This window comes from Dermochelys coriacea, chromosome 3 (genome assembly GCF_009764565.3).
Source record: "Dermochelys coriacea isolate rDerCor1 chromosome 3, rDerCor1.pri.v4, whole genome shotgun sequence".
NCBI lineage: Eukaryota > Metazoa > Chordata > Testudines > Dermochelyidae > Dermochelys > Dermochelys coriacea.
Genome location: NC_050070.1, coordinates 151,444,393 through 151,462,929, shown reverse-complemented (window position 1 = coordinate 151,462,929; position 18,537 = coordinate 151,444,393). Strand labels below are relative to the sequence as shown.

The following is an 18,537-nucleotide window of genomic DNA, read 5'->3' as shown; positions in this document are numbered from 1 at the left end:
GGAGGAGAATGAGGTGTGGTGGTTAGCAGGGGAACTGCGAGTCAGCTCTTCCTAGGTCTGTCAATGATTTTGTGTGAGATTTTGTAGGTAAACTCAGGCAAAATGACTTGACCATCTGTTTTTATAATCTAAACCTTGGCTTCCCCCACAAACACACTTGTTACTTCTGCTCCTGTCCTTTCACTGCTGAGCACTTGTGGGGCAAGTCCAGTGTTCTCTCAGCTGTGCCTTGGTTCTAAACAGCTTTGTCTCTCCTCTCAAACAGCCTCTTCTGCCTCCCATCCTGGCTGACTCTGCTTTGCTTTCTGTTCCTTCTTCTGGCCATTCTCTCTGCTTCTCCTCCTTCTTCGCCCTTCCTGCACACAAACTTACTCAGACTTCTTTGCCTAGATTCTCCCTAGATTCCTGAAAAGCAGATTTGTCAGTATTGAGCAGGATCTCTCACTGGCTCTCTCTCTCTCCTCCCTTTCCAAGCTCCAATTTTATCCTCCTCTCCTTTATTCTTGCTTTTGACTTGCATCTTGCTTCTGTTTGCCTCTCACTCTCCAACAGGTTTGGCAGGACAGACACCCTTGAATCCTACGTAGTCAAAGGGCTTTCCGTGACAGTCTGATCTGGCTTACATTGGTTTTATGCTGCAGACTTACTCCTGGCTTACACCCATGTATGTACAAGAGAAGAATCGGGCTCTGTGCATAGAACAGCTCATGTCTGTGGGAAATGTGGGACTAGCCAAAATCTAATTCTAGCCTGCCTGGAAGTGCGGTACCATCTGCACCTGCTTTGCCATGTCATTGAGCCTCTGAGATATCCTGATCAATTTCATGCTGCAAGAAAACTAGGTCAGAAGTGGCCAGTTCATGACCTGTAGGCCAAGTGCAGAGTTTTCCAATGCAGCCAAGCAGCACACATCTTTAATACACTACGATGCAGCCCACACACTCTGGTTCCCAATATGTGATGCTCCATCTTGATTCAAGTAAAGTTTGGCGCAAACCCTGGTGTGGTAATAGCTCTGAAGGATCTAGTGTCCTGGCTTAACCAGGCACCTGCTTTAAAAACAATGATGAGGGAGATTAAATGATGCTTAAGGATATAAAGACTAAGCTATTGGCAGAGAGGGATTTAATTATTTGCTTCTGCTTCCAGCAGAACTATAGGTTTCTTATTGAGTCTCTGAACTGGATTGTGCCCCCAGTTACCTTCTAGAATAAGGTCGGAATAAATGAAGGTTTACAGGTGGGATTTGGCCAGGTGGCAGAATTTTATGTGGCCACAAGCTGTGGGTTCATCCTGAAGCTGTCTGGTGTAGAGGCTGTCATCTGACTGCTTGGATGAAGAGGGCTCTGGTTTGAAGGGGTGAGATATTTTGGATAACTTGTCCTTCCTGTTGTTGAAATGTCCTTTCTCTTCACACCAAATTGGACCCATAACTTCAGAGGTTGCTCCAGTAGAATTACTTGTCATGACCCTATTCATACTAACCAGCCCCAGGAACAAGTGTAACCCCACTCCCCAAATTTTTTTAAAATAATTAATTAAATGAAATCCTCCTTCAAGTGTGGCAAACCAACTTTCTTCCCAGCCTCAGAGGAGGGGAGCATCCCCTTCACTGCAGTGGATAGTCTCTCCCATCCTCTCCTGTGTCTGATTTTTCTCCATTGCTCCCTAGTATGGCTCTTTGAAACATCAGTGCCCACACACTACAGCAGTTAAGTGCCAAAGAATGAATATGTATAATAATAAGGCTGAAGTTTGGAGAAGTTTTGGGAGGATTTTTCTCTCCTAATAATCTGTTGGAGTCCATTGGAATCCTTGCGGGGAAAGTAGCTGCTTCTGGATTGTTGTGTGTGTATTTTGGCCTTTTCCTCTACAGCCCTCCCGGGGAAACAGTGTGCTACTGGGTAATTTTGAAAATCAATGCCTTTTAGAGAAAAAATATTTTGTTTCCTCAGCAGCTGAATTTTGCTGTGAAAACGGTGGTGCTTGGCCATCTGAGAGCCTCAGTCTCTGGATCCAGGCTTGGGGATTATAATAAATAGAACTAAAGTCCATATAAAAATTCAACCAGGACCCAATGGATGGGGTGAGTGAAATTCCTATTCATTGCACACTCCCCCACCCAGGCAAGGGCCTGTGTAAGTAGATGGATTTTCAACAAAGGTGTCGGAGGATTTGGTATCCTCCAAACCAAAGTGTGAACAAGGTTTGGATCAAGCCTTTAATTGAAAATGCTCTGCCAGCAACCCACGGTATGGAATCTAGAGGACGGTCATTATTAATACAAGTGGTGGTGTTAGGCTAGAGGCAGGCCTCTTTCCTCTTGCTCTAAGGCAGAGAGGACTCAAACCATAAAGAACATAGTAAGTCAAGGACAACACATTGAGTTGCACTGAGCTATGAATGAGAAGCCAGTGTGCTAAGTGAACTACCAGCGGAATGTGCTCCCTGCAAGAAATACCCCTAAGTGGGCAGCTGTCTTTTGCAGAAGCCTGGATGAGGGTGGTGAGATGTCAAATCCTAGAGAAAAGGTTGCAACCTCCTGGCCAGGAGCAGGTGGGAAATGTGAGGAGAGGACTCCTGGCTATGACTGCACTTCATGCATCAGAAATCAGCCAGGGGTCCTACAGGAGCCCTGAACGATACACCGACTAACAGGAGGTGGCCAAGCCCTCTCTATGGAGAGGTAGATGGTAGCTTGGGGGCAATGGAATGGGCATGTTGTGGATCTTTAGCTCAGTTTCTTAGGGGGACAGACTGCAGAGGGACCATCAGGGGCTGCTCAGCCCCATGAGGTCTCAGCAGCTTTCAGTGTGGTTAATAAGCAAAAAAGGCCCAGACTCGTGTGGTGTGTGGCCTGTCGTGTGGCCTGCTTTAAAGTTTCAAGTTCTCTATACACACCCAGTTGGCAGCTTTGCACTATAGTGTGAAGTGTCGGAGTGTGAGACTCAGCAACTCGCTTCGCTTTATGTTGGTCTAGTTGTATGTGGCGGGGGTGTTGTTGGGAGGAGGAGGGGGATATTGTGGGATGCTGGAGGAAGGATTTGAGGGGGTTATTTTACTCCCATCCTCAGATTTATTTGGGAAATTTGAGCACTTTTTAAACAATATTTTTAAAAGGTGCTTTAAGGCTTTTGATCATGGACAGCTCCAGATTAAAATGAGACAGAACTTGCATGCAGATGTCTGGGTTGTGAGGAAGGGGTGGCAAGATTGAGGGGTCTGATGCAAGACCCTTTTGGTCTCCTAATCAAGAGTCAGTGAGAAACTGTTCATAATTTCTCTCTCTTCACTTCCACTCTGCCACTTGTTGTAATGATCTTTTAAAGGAAAGGGATGGTCTCTGATTTCCATCCCTCCCCGCTCCCGGGGTCTTAGAGCCTGGGGTTCAGCCTGAGCCTGAACATCTACACTGCAGTTTTACAGCCCTGCAGCTGGAGTTTCATGAGCCCGAGTCAGCTGGCAGATGTTTAATTGCTGTGTAGACACAAGTGTCTCTCTGAAATCCAGCCCATGTATAACAACACAGCATTACATGTGGCTAAGCCAACTGACCTGTTTTATTGTGATGTTTGAAACCTTCTCATTGCCATACCTCTGAGTTTTGTGACAGGCTAATGGGAATCCAATCCCTGCTCCTGTTGTGTGCTGTGGAGCAACTACACTGACTCTCCATGTGTAAGAGAGTGAGTGAGTGTATCCCACTGCTACTCCAGAACTCTCTCCTCTCAGGGAAATGGCAGTCCTGCCATTCCACAGGCAAATATTAATGCAGGTAAATATTTTTCAAAAGGCATTACTTCTTTCTGCATGTACTTTGTTACATTCCCACAAACATGACTAGGTTTGATAGATGGGTAAACAGGGAACAAGGAGGGGAGAGGGGTGCGGGAGCGAAATAAACACACGAGCCTGCTGTAATTCAAAGCAAGGCAAAATCAGATTGTGCGCTTTGGCTAATTTTCTTATTCAGCTATTGATCTAGTGGCTGCTCTGGAGTCTATTAGCAGTCAGCCAGTGAAAATATTTCCCACTGGGGGCTCTGACCTGAGACGGGGGTGAATCTATAGCAATTTGTTCAAACAGAGGAAAGCTTTTCCCTCTGATTTGTATTCCAATTTGCACCATGTACAGCGGGGGCCCCTTCCTGGGGGTTTGCTGGACTGTGCTTGTCAAGTGGGAGTCAGGCTCCAGCCAGCTGAAGAAAGCCTGGTTAATACCCAGAGCCACCCTCCAACTGTCTCTCTCTCTCTTCATTATCCATTCTCAGTATCTGCCCCTGTAACCGGTAAGCGTCTGTCTCCCAGGGGAGCATCCTGGCCCTTTGTGCCCAGGCAGTAGTGGGAGGATGTAGGGCTGCATCCTGTCAATGCCGCCAGCAAGGGGTGAGGAGGCACCTCCAAAGAGAACTGTTTATCAAAGAGGAATTGTTGTTTTGTTAAGGGGAAATGCACAGACACTCCGCCACTTCTTGCTGAATTTAGTACTGGTCTAAGGTGTCAGTTTGACAGCAGCCCTGAAGATTTAAGTCATCTATATTGTGGTCCTGGCCACTCGAATCTACCTGCCCTGAAGACTGAATTAAATTGAAGAACATTGAAGTGCTTCCCTTCCTGCCTTTTAAGTAGCCAGGACTGTACAAATGCTGGCAGTACAAGCTTCCTGTGCACCCCCTCCCACCCAGCATGAGCAGTGGTAGTTTAAACTTCCCTTGAAGGTACCCAGAGCCTGCTACCAATAGGCTTCAGTTCAGGCTCTCTGCTGGTTAGATCCTTGCCTTTTCTGTTTGACAGTGCACACAAGGGTGCTAATTGTAATGAGTTCTTGTGTTGCGGGCCCTTTTCTATTAGGAGCTCAACTGAAACCCACCAACCCCTTTCATGGGGGCTGCCAAACAGCCATCTGGTAAATTTCAGTCACTGTCCTCCTGGGATGGATTTGAACCGGTGTCCTAAGGATGAAAAGTTCCCCCTCTTATTCCCCTGAGCTACTGGTTTCCAGTGAAGGTACTTCTTCAGGGGTAACCTGGGCGAGAGATCGTTTCCTTGGCAGCCTTTATTTTTATTCTTGGGGGTATTTTGTAGAGCACTTTGAGATCCTCAGAGGGAAAGCCCTAGAGCAGTGGAAAATATCATGTGAGAGCCTGGGGTGCGCAGCTGCTGGCTTGAGAGGTCACAAGCAGCTTCGGTTCTGTCTCCAGTCTCCTACTGAACTGGACTGACTAGGTCGGATGCCAGAAGCTCACTGCAACCCATTGTGTGGATTGCTGTGATTGTCCCTGTCTAGGAATTAGTCCAAAGGTGTCTGGAATGTATTGGAGGGACTGGTTAAATGTGGGATCATGATACAAAAGGCTGAGAAGTGGTCCAAAACGCTCCCTGTTTGTACAGAGAGGTGTGTGGGGGGGGGTGGTGACTCTGGGAATCCCCAAAAGGCTTGGACTCTCCAGTGACCTGATAACCTCCCAAATGCTAGGGGGCACTGGGAATTGGAGTGCTGCCTTTTGAGGCTGCCTGTACGTTCTAAACTGAATAAATACCTAATTCTTAGTAGGCCATTAGGCTTCAGTATGGACTGGTGACAACAACTAGTACATCTCAGCTGCTTGCAGCCCAGGTGGGAGACTTGTTCTGGGATTTCAGCGTGGAAAGTTCTTTGGCATCCTGTATTTAAAGTGGAGGAGGAGGAGAGGGGTGGAAGAACAGGCAAATGGAATAGGGGAGATAGTAGGGTTGGATTGACACTCCCATTAGTTTTTCAGATTTTGGAAATTGACTAGGGCTTTGCTTGGCCTTTGCTTTAGTTTCGTGCCAGTCATTGATACACCTGGACTTATGCAGAGAGAGAAAGCCAGAGAGAGTGAGAAGGGGTAGAGTGGAGAGGGGAAAATAAATCAGAGTCTTAAATCTTAAGTCCATTCAATTTTTAAACCTCAAGTTTATTCTTGACTTGGCCATAACTTTCAGGGAACCAGCCTTGATTCCAGGGAGAGCTGTAACTCCAGCTTCAAGTAAGAGTGTGCAAGTTTATGAGCTTTTTTAAAGCAGTCAAGAAGAGGTCCCTGTAGGAGCTGACATGAGGGGAATGGGGGAGTCAGTGTGTTGTAATATTTAGGAGATTATTTAACAGTGTCGGGGCAGGCTGGGACCTGCTTCTTTTATAGGGAGTAGAATGCTTATTAATGTGCTGGGGGGGAGGGGGAGAGAGAATTACCAAAAGAGGCTACATTCCTTCTGTCCAGCCAGGAGGGATGTTGAGTGCAAAGAACCAGAACCAGCTCTTCTTATCTGCCTGTTCCCTAAATTTGAGGGAGATCCTGATCCCATCAGCTGAGTACATGGCTTCAGGGCAGTAGGTAGCATGGGTACTACACAATTAAAGCAAAGGAAGGAAATTAAAATCCAAGGTGATGCTTGATGTACACTGAAGATTAGGTCCCATCAAGAGCAAGTGTTAAGAGTTTCACACCAGATAATTGGTCCAGTAATTCTAGTATCTTGCCCTGGGCATGGCCAGTCCCTGAAGCTTTAGAGGAAGCTGGAATGACTCATGTAATGCAGTACATTCACTATTTTACATCCCCCCCTAGCCTCTTCATTGCACTGAACCTGCTGCCCTTTAATTCCATTGTCTTTTTGTTCTTGGGTTGTGAGACTGGCCCCAAGAGGGAGAACTGAACAGGTTTTCACTGGGTTCTTAACACTGACTACTGGCTGCAGTGCCAGTCCCACAACACAGGAAGCAGGTTGTCCTGGAGAAGATGCTGCTATGACTGCATAATGCCCTAGTGTGATTCCCATCTGGGATTCTGTGGGCAGGTCAGAGGACTAATTCCACAGGCAAGAAAGTGCCTTGGTGAGAGGGTACCAGGAGGCAACCAAGACGCACTGTCTTGAGAACTAATCTTAGTGAAAAGTAAAGGGAGTTGTCTTTTCTTTCCAAAGGAAATCAGCCCTTTAGGTGATAGTCTCCTCAGATTCTCACATGGACTGAGTCCAGTGGCTTCCTCTGCTGAAGAGTCTGAAACCTGCAGCAAATTGTAACTTTGTTATAGAACATTTTCTGTAGAAGCCCTCTGGAAAAACATATGGGTTATCTTTAGAAAAACCTAATAAAAGTTACTTGTCAGAGTCTGGGGAAGTTCTGTAGAATACTATCCTCTGGGCTCCATGAGGCTCGGCAAAAGCTCAGGGTTAGTGAATAATCATCCCGTGTCTCCTCAGTACTGTTCCATGTCCCATCTAGTTCAGAACCAAGGACAGCAGCCCCCATTTCTTTCCATGGCTTCTGTGGACTCACCCATTCTAATGTATTTCCTTTTAAAAAAAAAAAAACCACACATTTTGTACAATATATTATTGTGAGGTAACAGAGCAGGCAGAGGGGTTAGATTCCTTGAAAGGTCAAAGGAAACCTGTTCTTCACAGGTTTTCACTCCCAGATTCCTGTTTACACGTGCCTGTCCAACCACACTGTAGAGGAAATCAGGCTGCATCAGAAGGGAATGAGCAAGTTGATCCTAAGTCTCTTTCAATTCAAAATCGTATGCTTCATAAGTGTGTGCACAGTCTGGTGCCAGACACTGATGTCCCCAGGACAAGACCATCACAACCAACAGCAAGGCAAGCTTCCTTCACTCCCCCTTTCTATTGTCTCTCCCTTGTCACCCAAGATGTGGACCTCTTGGAATGTGAGGGAGTTCAGATTCCATGCTATGGTGCAGCGATACCCACCAAGAGGGGCAATAGGTCACAAAATGGGGGCAGTTGGTACTGTAGACATCTGGACACTAGACTGAGAACCACCAGTTGACTTTCCCACTGGCCATGAGAGTGTGATGACTGTTCTGGGCTGACTGAGAGCCTCTCTGTCTCTCTCTGGGTTATGTCCTGAATTTGTGTATAAAGTAGAAAAGGAAAGAAAACTTGGAGGCAAAGGGAAAGCAACTTAGCCAAGCAGGAACATTCAGGCCCATCTCCAAACTCCTCTGAGGCTCTGCCCCCAGGGTCACTCCATATTGCAAGAGGTTGAATCTCTTGGGTTACAAACTTGTCTGTTCCCTGATCCATGACTGGTATTATGTTTGCAGCCGTAGTCAGGAGGAGATTCTGGAGGTAATCTAGAAAAATAGCCAAAGAAACCTGAGGCAGAGTCTCACTCTAAAATGAAATCAGCCCCTCTAGCTCCCCACAACAGAAGCTCTGCTCTCTCCCCATCACTGATCCCACTGTCTCCCTCCTCTGAACAAAATAACTGCTCTCCTGGCCCCCAGCCAAGTGTAAGGAATCCCCTCCCCCAAGCAGGCCTAAAGCCCCCTGCTTCCTCTCTGACAATAACCCCACTTCCCTGCAAGCAGCCATTCCAGGCTCCTTAACTGTACTTCCTTACCCTGTATTGTCACAGTGGACCCTCACCACTTTCTGGCTTGAGGCTGGGTTTGGCCACCAGCAGCAATGGGGAGGCAGTGAGTGCTGGGAGAGAAGAGCAAGTATGTGTGGGTGGTGGTCCCAGCAGGACTTTAGAGTTCCAGCCTGACTGTCTGCTTAAGGCTGGAAACCCTCCCTACCATGATGCCACTGGTGGCCATTCAAAACCCTTAAGGACTAGCCAGTCTCAGGTGACCGCCCAAAGTATCCTGGTACCCATGTGCATTCATGGTAGAATTAGCCTGTTTCCAGAAGGTTAATGGAAGAGCATGACAATGGAGGCAGTTCTGGGCTATTTTATGGAGAGCCCGTCTACCCACTCCTGCAGGGTATTGCATATCAGCATGCTCAAACAATGAAACACCAGCCTGACCTCATCAGCACAAATGGAGGGCAGGACACTGTTTTTTGCAGATGCTTGAAAGCTGCCTGTTACAGGTATTCTATAATTCACATCTTTTATCTGGGAGTGGGAATAATACACTTCCCACCAGCCCTGTGCGTGCTAAGTGTGCTTTGCTCATGTGCCATTCCATCTGCCCGTCTTTAACCCCATCTCCTGTAGCCGCCATGGACTGCACGCAGCTGTATACTTCTGGGAAGTCTCGCTGAGCTCTGATGTGCAGAAGCACCAGATATATAGTTTGAGAACTCTTCTACTCAGCAACTGGAGCTTCTCCAGGAGTGGAAGGAGTGTTCAGCCAAGGGGATGTGCAGAGTACATGCTTACCTGGTAATGTGGTGCACCTGGAAAGCTGCAGGCTCTCTCCATTACACTAATGGCCTGACTCACCTGGATACTGCGCGATAGCTCCATTACACTGGTGGGTTATTGCTTTGACTTCTATTCTTCAGCGAGGAGTCAGTTTCTGCCCATCTCTAATAAGCTGTCATGATGGAAGGGCTTATTACTTATAGAGCTGATGGCATCCCCTTACGCTGCCCCAGTCTGTGTGTGAGGGCTGCTGAGTGCAGTACAGTTGCTATATTGCCTTGCACAGTTGCTGCTGGTGTCTGACTCGTGACTTTGTAGAGCACTTGCTGACACTGAGACTATGACAAGCGCTAAAGAAACCCCAAATATCTCTTGATTGATGGTCCTGGTGTCCTGTCATCTGGGGCCACTGCACAAAGGAAATGTGACAGGACAGGAAGAAACCTTTGCTTGATTTTAATCTTACTGGGGAATGGAGGAGCTCCATTTTTGGTACCAATCCCATTAAACAATAGGTGAGGTATTTTCCCCCCCCCCCCGCCACTTCCAGTTGTGACAAGTTCCTCCTCTACCTTGGTGGGTCTTGTGCTTATTGGCAGATTTGCTTGCCTTGGAGCTTCATGGCAGCCCTCAGTTTGGCCGTTTTTGTGAACCCACAGTCCAGGTCGACTCCTTCTGTGTCTGACCAGGAGTTGGGAGGTTTGGGGGAACCCGGGTCCACCTTCTACTCCAGGTTCCAGCCCAGGGCCCTGTGGAATGCAGCTATCTGCAGTGCTTCCTGGAACAGCTGTGCAACAGCTACAACTCCCTGGGCTACTTCCCCATGGCCTCCTCCCAACACCTTCTTTATCCTCACCGTAGGACCTTCCTCCTGGTGTCTGATAATGCTTGTACTCCTCAGTCCTCCAACAGTCCACATTCTCACACTCAGCTCCTCGCACCTCTTGCTCCCAGCTCCTCACACGCACACCACAAACTGAAGTGAGCTCCTTTTTAAACCCAGGTGCCCTGATTAGCCTGCCTTAATTGATTCTAGCAGCTTCTTGATAGGCTGATTAGAACACCTGCAGCCAATCTGACTTGTCTCCAGAAGGTTCCTGATTGTTCTAGAACCTTCCCTGTTACCTTACCCAGGGAAAAGGGACCTACTTAACCTGGGGCTAATATATCTACTCTCCTGTAGCTATATGGCCTGACCCTGTCAGTGTCCTAATCAAGTACTGTCTAATGGTGCGGTGCACCATTAAACAGTGGCTGTGCTCTGCCCTGACATGAATGCATTTCCATGGGGGGGGGTGCTTGAAACAATTTCTGTTGATGGCCCACGAAACTGTCTCTGCATTTCCGGTTGTGAGGGAGGAGATAAATGAGAGGCACCACAGCCTCTCACACTGAAGGGCTCTGGCCTACACCAGGAACCCAGGCCCGATGTCAGGTACAGGCTTAATAGATGGGCACTTCTTGTTGAAACGGGCCTTGTGCCTTTCCTAGGACAGGATGCAGCCTGGGTCAACTCTGAACTATGTTGATGGGATAACAGGGAAGGCTGCACAGGTGGTTGGTTTTAGGACACAGCTTCCCCAGTTTCCAGCTGACTCCCATGATCCAAGCTGGCCACTTTTAGCCGCTGATGTGATTTTACTGCTAATAGCAGAATGCTACAGCTCTGCCTCCTGTATCTTGCATTTCCCCCAAACTGACCCCCTCATCTATATGGATGCTCCTTTAGCTGGAAAATGAAATTGTGCCTTTCTGGTAGATACTGCGGCCTGCCTAGCTAGTGCTTGAGGGGCAGAGCCTGCTGGGTGCAGGGCTGGATCTCCAGGAGGAGGTCAGCGATTCCGAAGGAGCGTGTTCATGCAAGGCAACAGATTGGAAACAAAAGGCCTACAGCTGGGAAGGGAGCCGTCTACAGCAAAGAGATAGCTGGATGGGAGCGTGATCAGAGGCCCGCGAGACAAATCACAAGATGCTTGTGTGCCTAACTCGGCACTAATACTTTTCTCTTGAAAGATTCAATGGCTGTGGTGCAGGCTCCTGCCTGTAGGTGCTGTTTTACAGCCCGAGTGCTACCGTGACCTCAGACTGCGTGGAGGAGTGACTGCCCGTGTTAACAGTTCCTAAGAAGGCTTGCTCCATTATTGCTTGTGCGGCTCTCTTCTTCTGCCTGTTATTCCACTAGGGTCATATCTGTCCACCACCAAAGAGGGTGGTTAGAGATGGAAAAGATTGCCTGGCACTTGCAACACCTTTCTTCCAGAGAGCTCAGTGTTCTGCAGTACCACCTGTGTGTGTGTAGGACTCGGGCTGTAAGCTGTTGCTCCAATAGCCATAGCGCCCCCGACTGTCAGGTAATGTTGCAGGGGTCCTTTCCCTCTAGCGCCCCTATTCCCACTATTCTAGTTCTGCAGCACTCTACGTCTTCTCAGTCAGAGCCTTCTGGCCAGGCCACCTTTCAGCTCAGTTTCTCCGGAGTAACCAAGCTCTCCAAATGAAAATCGAAACCCTTAGTGAGCATGTAGCAGGCCTTCTGCCCTTCTCTGGGCTCAATGGTCCTTGCCTCTCTCCTGAGGCTTACACTGCCCCTCCGGCAAAGAAGTGGTAGAGATCCCAAGCCCACTCTCTTCTCCAGATCTCAGCCTAGGGCCTTTTTGATCAGCAGCTACGGTCTGTTCCTTATGATCCCTCGCTGCTTCCCTGAGCAGCTTCCTGCCTTTGCCTGCTTGCAGGTATTTATGGAGCTGCATTCTCCAGGCTGCTCTCCCTGCAGTTTTGTTCCTCCATTGCAGCGTTTCCCAGGCTGTTGCTAAGCAGTTTTCCCTGGGTGGCTCCTGGTTTCTCTGGCAGCTGCCTGGAATCCATCACTTTTGCTGGTTCTCCCTTTAAGGCCAATCTCATGATATGAGCTCTCCTCTCCATTCTTCCTCACTGGCCCTGCAGTCCTTCCTGTATAGGAACCACCCAATCTGGTTCCCTTCAGCTGGGTCTAATCCTTCATTAGTTGTCTCCCCTCCAGGTGCCACGGGATGGGCCCTCAGATGCCCTATTAACCCTTTACTTGTCAGTGTGGGACATGCACCTTATCACAAATGCCAGGCAGCTGATGTTAATGCAGCCTGGCTACTCTACAGCAGAAGGCACTTGCTCTCTCTGCCAGGCTGATTCCATCTAAGGACAGATTGGCAGACATGTGGCCGAGCTGCTGGAACATAAACAACAGAATCAGACCACTGGAGACTATTCCCCCTCCCTCCACCACTAATAGCTAGAACCATCTTCAGGATGAGACAAGGACAGAGAGCTATGGGTTGAACATGAAGAGCCTCCTGACTCTGACACCAACTCCTTCTGTGCCTTGGGCAATTCCTTAATCTCTCTGTGCCCCAGTTCCCCACCGGTAAAATGTGGATACCGATACTGACCTACCACCAAGGAGGGACATGAGGATTAATCCACTTTTTGAACAGCCCAGTCCTTTGCAGATCAAAGGCCTGCATCACTGCTGAGTGGAGAGGGATTGGACCAAAACCTGGGTCCAACCCCCACCCTCCGATCGCTCCCTAAACTGCAGATTGGCTCAAATGTAGAGCTGGCCTGTGTGTCTCAAGCCCATCTCTAGTATGTGATTATGGGTGTTCTCTGTGTGCCATTTTCTGTAGCAGAAAGAGAACAGGTCAGGGCCCTTTCTCCTGGGGAAACAGAAGTGATCACTTTCTTTACACTTGGTATGGAGCAGATTCCCAGAGGGGACCCCACACCAGATGAGAGTAGATGCAATTTATGCAGAAAGCAAGAGTAAGGGAATAATGAGAATTAAGGAGAAGAGGCATCTTCTATTATCTAAGCCTCCAGAGAGCTTCCTTCACCTGGGTACCCCCAACTGCCCTTGCATAGAGAGACATTCAGTGCATCAATGCATGGGCATTGCTCTGAAAATCTTCTCTCCCGGCTCCTGACAGACTACCATCATTGTTGCTGACAGCTAATAAAATTACGCTGTTTGTGGCTAACGTGTCCACTAAACAATGTAATCTGTGCACAGTGAGAACAATGCATCATGTGGGTCCGCAGGGCCCAGTGATATTGAGTTACTGTTAGTCAGCAGAGAAGGGATGCTGAATTGAATGCAATAACATTCACTCAGCACTCTCTGGGGAGAGGGGGAGCAGAGACTGAGTCCTGTAAGGAGGGGACATGAATTACATGTAGAATCTCGCTTAATTCATCTCCTGAATTCTTGGGCAACTTGGTGCTCCAGGGTCAGCCTGGCTGTAGAGGATGCTTAGCGAGGTGACCCAGCTTCATTACAGCTGATTGTTCTGCAGCTCCCACCCCATTTCTCAACTCCACTTCCCCTCCTCACAGCTGCTCTGGGGCAATAGGACTGGGCCCAGTTCTCAGGAGTATCTAAGCTGCTGCTGAAAAGGATCAGTTTTCTGCAAATAGCCCTTGCAAAAGGCTTCAGAGCTACTGAGCCCCACTTGTGTCAGATCTTGACCCCCATTCCTTCCTCTACCCCACAGACACACTCTGACTACCTAGTCTCCTGCTCTTTGACCTGTATGATCCACTCTGTGGCTTAGTTAACAGGAAGGAAAAAGTGCAGCCATGAGTAGCAATCCCAGTTACCAGAGACTCCTCAGATCTTGGTGCTGAGACATGATAGTAAGGTGTGTAATTCTGACCTTTATTGCTTATGTCAGGAATTGTCTGGACATCTGCATGGCACTGACTAGACTCAGAGTCCTGTCTCAGCAGGTGACAGCCACTCCCGCTGTGTTTCTCACTCTCTCTGCTAACTGTATCTCTTTAAACATATCATTGGGTTTGCACTGTGAAAAGTGACCCCTTCCAGAATAAAATAGAATAAGAAATGACTTGTATCCCAGCTCAGATCTGAGTCTCTCAGAGGTCAGGCAAGGTTGGTTTAAAACCCCTGCATGTGTGTGTGTGTGTTCCACTTACCTCACCAGTTTTATATTTTTGCCAGGAGAAATATCCTTGTGGCAAATCGACACTCACCAGATGGTGCTTCCTGCTGGTCGTCATAGGAATTTGTTTGTTTTTTTTTGCCTCAGAGCACCCTCTGTTAGCCGGTGGCTCGCCTGCCTCAGGCCCCATATCACCCCCCCCCCCCCCCAGACCCCAGTGCCCCTTTACCTCAGGGTTCTGCCCCAGCAGTACCCCTACTCTCTGGGTATCCCCTCCCAGGGGAACCCCCACCCCTCTATCTCCACCTTGCCTCAGTGGCTACTGTGAGTCATTATCTAGCCCCCTTTCACTGGGGCAGACTGCAGTGGCCACTCATCATCAGCGAGGGGGTTAGGACCAGCTGCCTCTGCCTATTCCTAGGCTGTATCTCTGTAGCCCCAGTACCTTTATAGGCCTTCACCAAGGCCTGCAGCCTGGAGGTTTACCAGGCTGGAGCTCCCCAGCTCTGCTTGCCCTTCCCCAACAGTGCTCTACTTCAGGTACCTTCCTCTCAGGTAACTAGCCCTTCCCACTTCAGGGCTAGAATGAGACTCCCTATCTCCTGGCTCACCGCCCTTTTCTCAGGACCAGCTGTGCCCTGATTGAGCTAGCCACACCTGGGGCCAGCCAGCCTCCCTCAGCTGCTCTTAATCCCTCTTCTAATTGTGTCCCAGCCACAGCCCTCTCCAAGGGCTGCTTTTAACCCCTTCTTTCCTGGAGTGGGGCAGCTGCCCCACTACGGTCTGCCAGGCAGCTGTTCTCATGGCATTTCTGGCCTGGCTGGAACCAGAAGAGTCTGGAAATCTCCTGATCTACAAAATTTCCATCCCACAATGAGGTCTGAAAGATCTCACTGCGCTGAGCTATGGCCACCGTGGATCCTTGCCAAGTAGGTAGTGGTAGGGGAATCTCACTCATTAGCTCAGTGTAGGTTGGATCTTTATCTAAAGTTATGTGTGCTGGAAATCCTGTTGGATCGGACTCGTGCAATCATAACATTGATTCTGCCCTCTGTTAAACAGGTGTAATTCACATCCTCCTTTGTGAGAGCTAAGATTGTGTAACCGAGGGCAGAATTGGATCCATATGTATCAGAAACAGAAAACTCATTGTAGGTCTCCTGTGATCCCTCTCTAAGACCATTGGGAAACTTTTCCTTAGTGTCTGTTGACAGGGCTTTATCCAGTCTTGTCTGACCTAGAGCTCTCTCCCTCACAATCCGTGATGTGTTGTAGAGAGCCTCTTCCTAAATTCTGAAATCAAACACAGCAAAGTTTGGGGCGAGGTTACTGCTTCTTCTGTCTGGCTGCTCCTAAATGACTTATCCTCGGCTCATAAAAATATTTGGGAACAGCTTGTCTTTTGGCCTTTTGAACTGCAACAGATTGCACCAGATCCTGAGTACTTTCAATGCATTTCCTAGAAAAAGACATCCCCAGGCCTCACTAAAAGTCCTTCAGCCCCCTCTCTCCACCCACACTCCTGATTACAAAACAGAACAACAATATGATTAACTGGAGCCAAGTGAATGATTTGTACCAAATAACAGTCAGTGATTTATTTATTTTTTATTTGTCTTCTCCAGTATATAATTCCTTTTAGGAGGAGGGAATCTCCCACCCATCGAGCTTCTTCAGGCTCCAGTTCAGCAAAGCACTGAAGCATCTGCTTAAAGTTACTCATGTATCTTGCTGAACTGGGGCCGGGTGACTAATAATAATTCAAATACTATTTCCTGTATAGCACTTTCCAGCAGTAGATCTCAAACCACTTCAGCATCTTTTAATGTATTGCTCCTCAACCCCTGTGTGAGGTTATTCTCCCCATTTTGCTGTTCCCAAGAGTTTTGCTGGGCAGTGCTGCCTTTGTTCTGTTCAAATCACCTTCCGTAATGGGGCTGGGCTGCCTCTGGAGAATCCAAATGAGCAGTTGCAGTGGGATAAGCTGTAGGGTGCCCCTTATCCTGGAATGGTCCACCTGAAAGCTCCCATCCTTGGGGGAGTGGTGCGCTGGGACAGGCTCTGAAGCACAACATGGTTTAGGTAGCATGGTGTGGAGCCCCAGCAATGCAGTACCTTGCCTGCATCTAGAGAAGGGATAGGAAGGAAGGAATAGAGATGTTTGCTGACAAGCTCTCCAGCAATGACTGGGGGGCCGGAGGAGGCAGTACAGCTGTTGTAATGATACATGCTCTCTGTACTCACAAACTGTATATCACCACAGGGCAGCAGGGATAAGGGGGATAGCCTGGCCTCTAGGGTATTAGTCAGACTCACTATGATGATATTGGTGCCCTGACAACTGGTCTGTTTCAAATGGCAGGCCCATATCTTCCAGGAGGTCTGATGGCGGAGTCCCTTCCCCCTGGTCTGGCTCCCCAATCAGAACTATATCTCTCACTCGCACTGCTGGGCTGTGATTGGGTAGAGAGCCTGATCTCCATGTATGAGACAACAGGGTGCAGAAGAGTCCAATGCTGAGAGCAGGGAAAGATCCAAGCCCTTTGATCCCCCACTACCACCATGTCCCTGAGCCAATGCTCAAAGGGGAGGTGGAAACATTTAATCCCCCACCCAGCATAAAACTAAAGGGTCTGGATGTGTCTGGCTGGCTGCTTATAATGTGTCCCTCACTGGGGTGTCTGAGCATGGCTCTGTTTGCATGCAGATGAAAACTGTTTGAGTGTCATGTGACATGTTTGAACGTGCTGGTGCACAAAGAATGCAGGTCATACCGGATGGAGGACTCCATCCAAGGAAGCAGTAACTCTGAAAAAGATTTGGGGGTGATGGTGGATAATCAGCTGAATGTGAACTCCCAGTGTGATGCTGTGGCCAAAAGGACTAATGTGATCCTTGGATGCATAAAAACAGGAATCTCGAGTAGAAGTGGAGAGGTTATTTTACCTCTGTATTTGGCACTGGTGTGACTGCTGCTGGCACTCTGTGTCCAGTTCTGGTGCCCATAGTTCAAGAAGGATATAGATAAATTGGAGATAGCTAGGGGAAGAGCCACGAGAATAATTTAAAGGATTCAAAAAAGGCCTTATAGTGATAGATTCAAAGAGCTCAATCTGTTTAGCTTAACAAAGAGAAGGTTCAGGGATAACTTGATGCCAGTCTATAAGTATCTAGGTGGGGAACAAATGGTTCAAATAAGCTCTTCAATCTAGCAGAGAAAGGTATTGATTTGATCCCAGGGCTGGAAATTGAAGCTAGACAAATTCAGGCTGGAAATAACAGTAAGAAAAATTAACCATTGGAACAATTTAACAAGGGGCGTGGTGGATTCTCCATCAGGATTAAGTGTTTTTCTAAAAGTTCTGCTCTAGGAATTATTTTGGGGCAGTTCTCTGGTCTGTGCTATACAGGAGGTCAGACTAGATGATTACAATGGTTCATTCTGGTCTTCCTGACACAATGCATCTATGAATGTGAGGGCATAAGTGTACATGACTCCGGGTGGAGCAGAATCCTTTCCTACCTGTCACCATACACTGCAGCAACATGCTCCATACTCAGCCAGTCCAGGTATCTGCCTACAACAGAATCCCCAAATGTGTACGTGACCGTTCTGCTGGTGAAGCCGGTGAGCAGGAGATGAGTTGGTTCTTGTGGTGTTCTCTTTTGACTCGCAGCCTTTTGTGCATTTTGCTGATCCTTTGGGTCCAGCAGGGACACAGCACATGGAATATCCAGGGAATTTTCCAACCATCACGTACTGCAGACCTTTTCAAATGGAAATATTGGCGATACCATGCAATTGAACTCCACTGTGGAGCCGTTAGAATGGGCTGTAACTGCAGAAGACACCATTACAGGCAGAGTGGGAGATGTCAGGTGTGCAACTGAGAAGGTGGAACTTAAACTCTTTCCACCTAGGCTGTGAAAACAGCCCTCCTGCTCCTTACCCTATTGATTTTCCGAGCTCAGATAGCCGCTTTCCCAGATCTGCTCTCAGTCACAGTGGCTCTTCTCCCCATACTGCATGACTCCCTAGAAAGCTCAGCAGACTGATGTTTCCAGGAACCCTCACCATGTGCCCTGATTGTAAATAGCTGTTGAATAAAGAGGCAGGCTGGCCTGGAGGGAGTTGGAGCAGTGCCTCTTTTCTCTCTGCTAAATACTCTATTGCTGCCCTCTGTAGCACTTCCCTTCTCCCCATGAACACACAGGCTGCCCATGTAATTACACACCTATGCCACCGGCACTTGCACAAAGATCCATGTTCCTGGACATGCCCATAGTGCTTGCACAATACAAATCTGGGTGCACAAATGCTCCATATACGCTTGCAACCCTTACCCATGCGTACACCTCTCTGTGCATGGCAGATCTACGCCCTGTTGTGTGTAGGCGCCTATATTTACACACACTTGCACCCCTGCCCCCTCATTCTCAGTCATTCATCTGTGCACCCACTTGT

General features: G+C 48.3%; 1 protein-coding gene and 1 long non-coding RNA gene across 7 annotated transcripts in view; one reads left to right on the top strand and one right to left on the bottom strand.

Moving 5' to 3' along the window:
* The window catches only part of MDGA1 (MAM domain containing glycosylphosphatidylinositol anchor 1), a 196,645-nt gene that overhangs the window by 19,227 nt on the left and 158,881 nt on the right, over positions 1-18,537 (top strand). The window lies entirely within an intron of this gene.
* On the bottom strand, positions 6,357-14,644 carry LOC119853853. Of its 2 annotated transcripts, XR_005292245.2 has the most exons (3): positions 14,518-14,644; positions 9,220-9,550; positions 6,357-8,119 (listed from the first exon to the last, which is right to left on the bottom strand). It is a non-coding gene; the product is annotated as an uncharacterized LOC119853853 (long non-coding RNA). The 2 variants fall into 2 exon arrangements; XR_005292246.2 differs by lacking the exon at positions 9,220-9,550.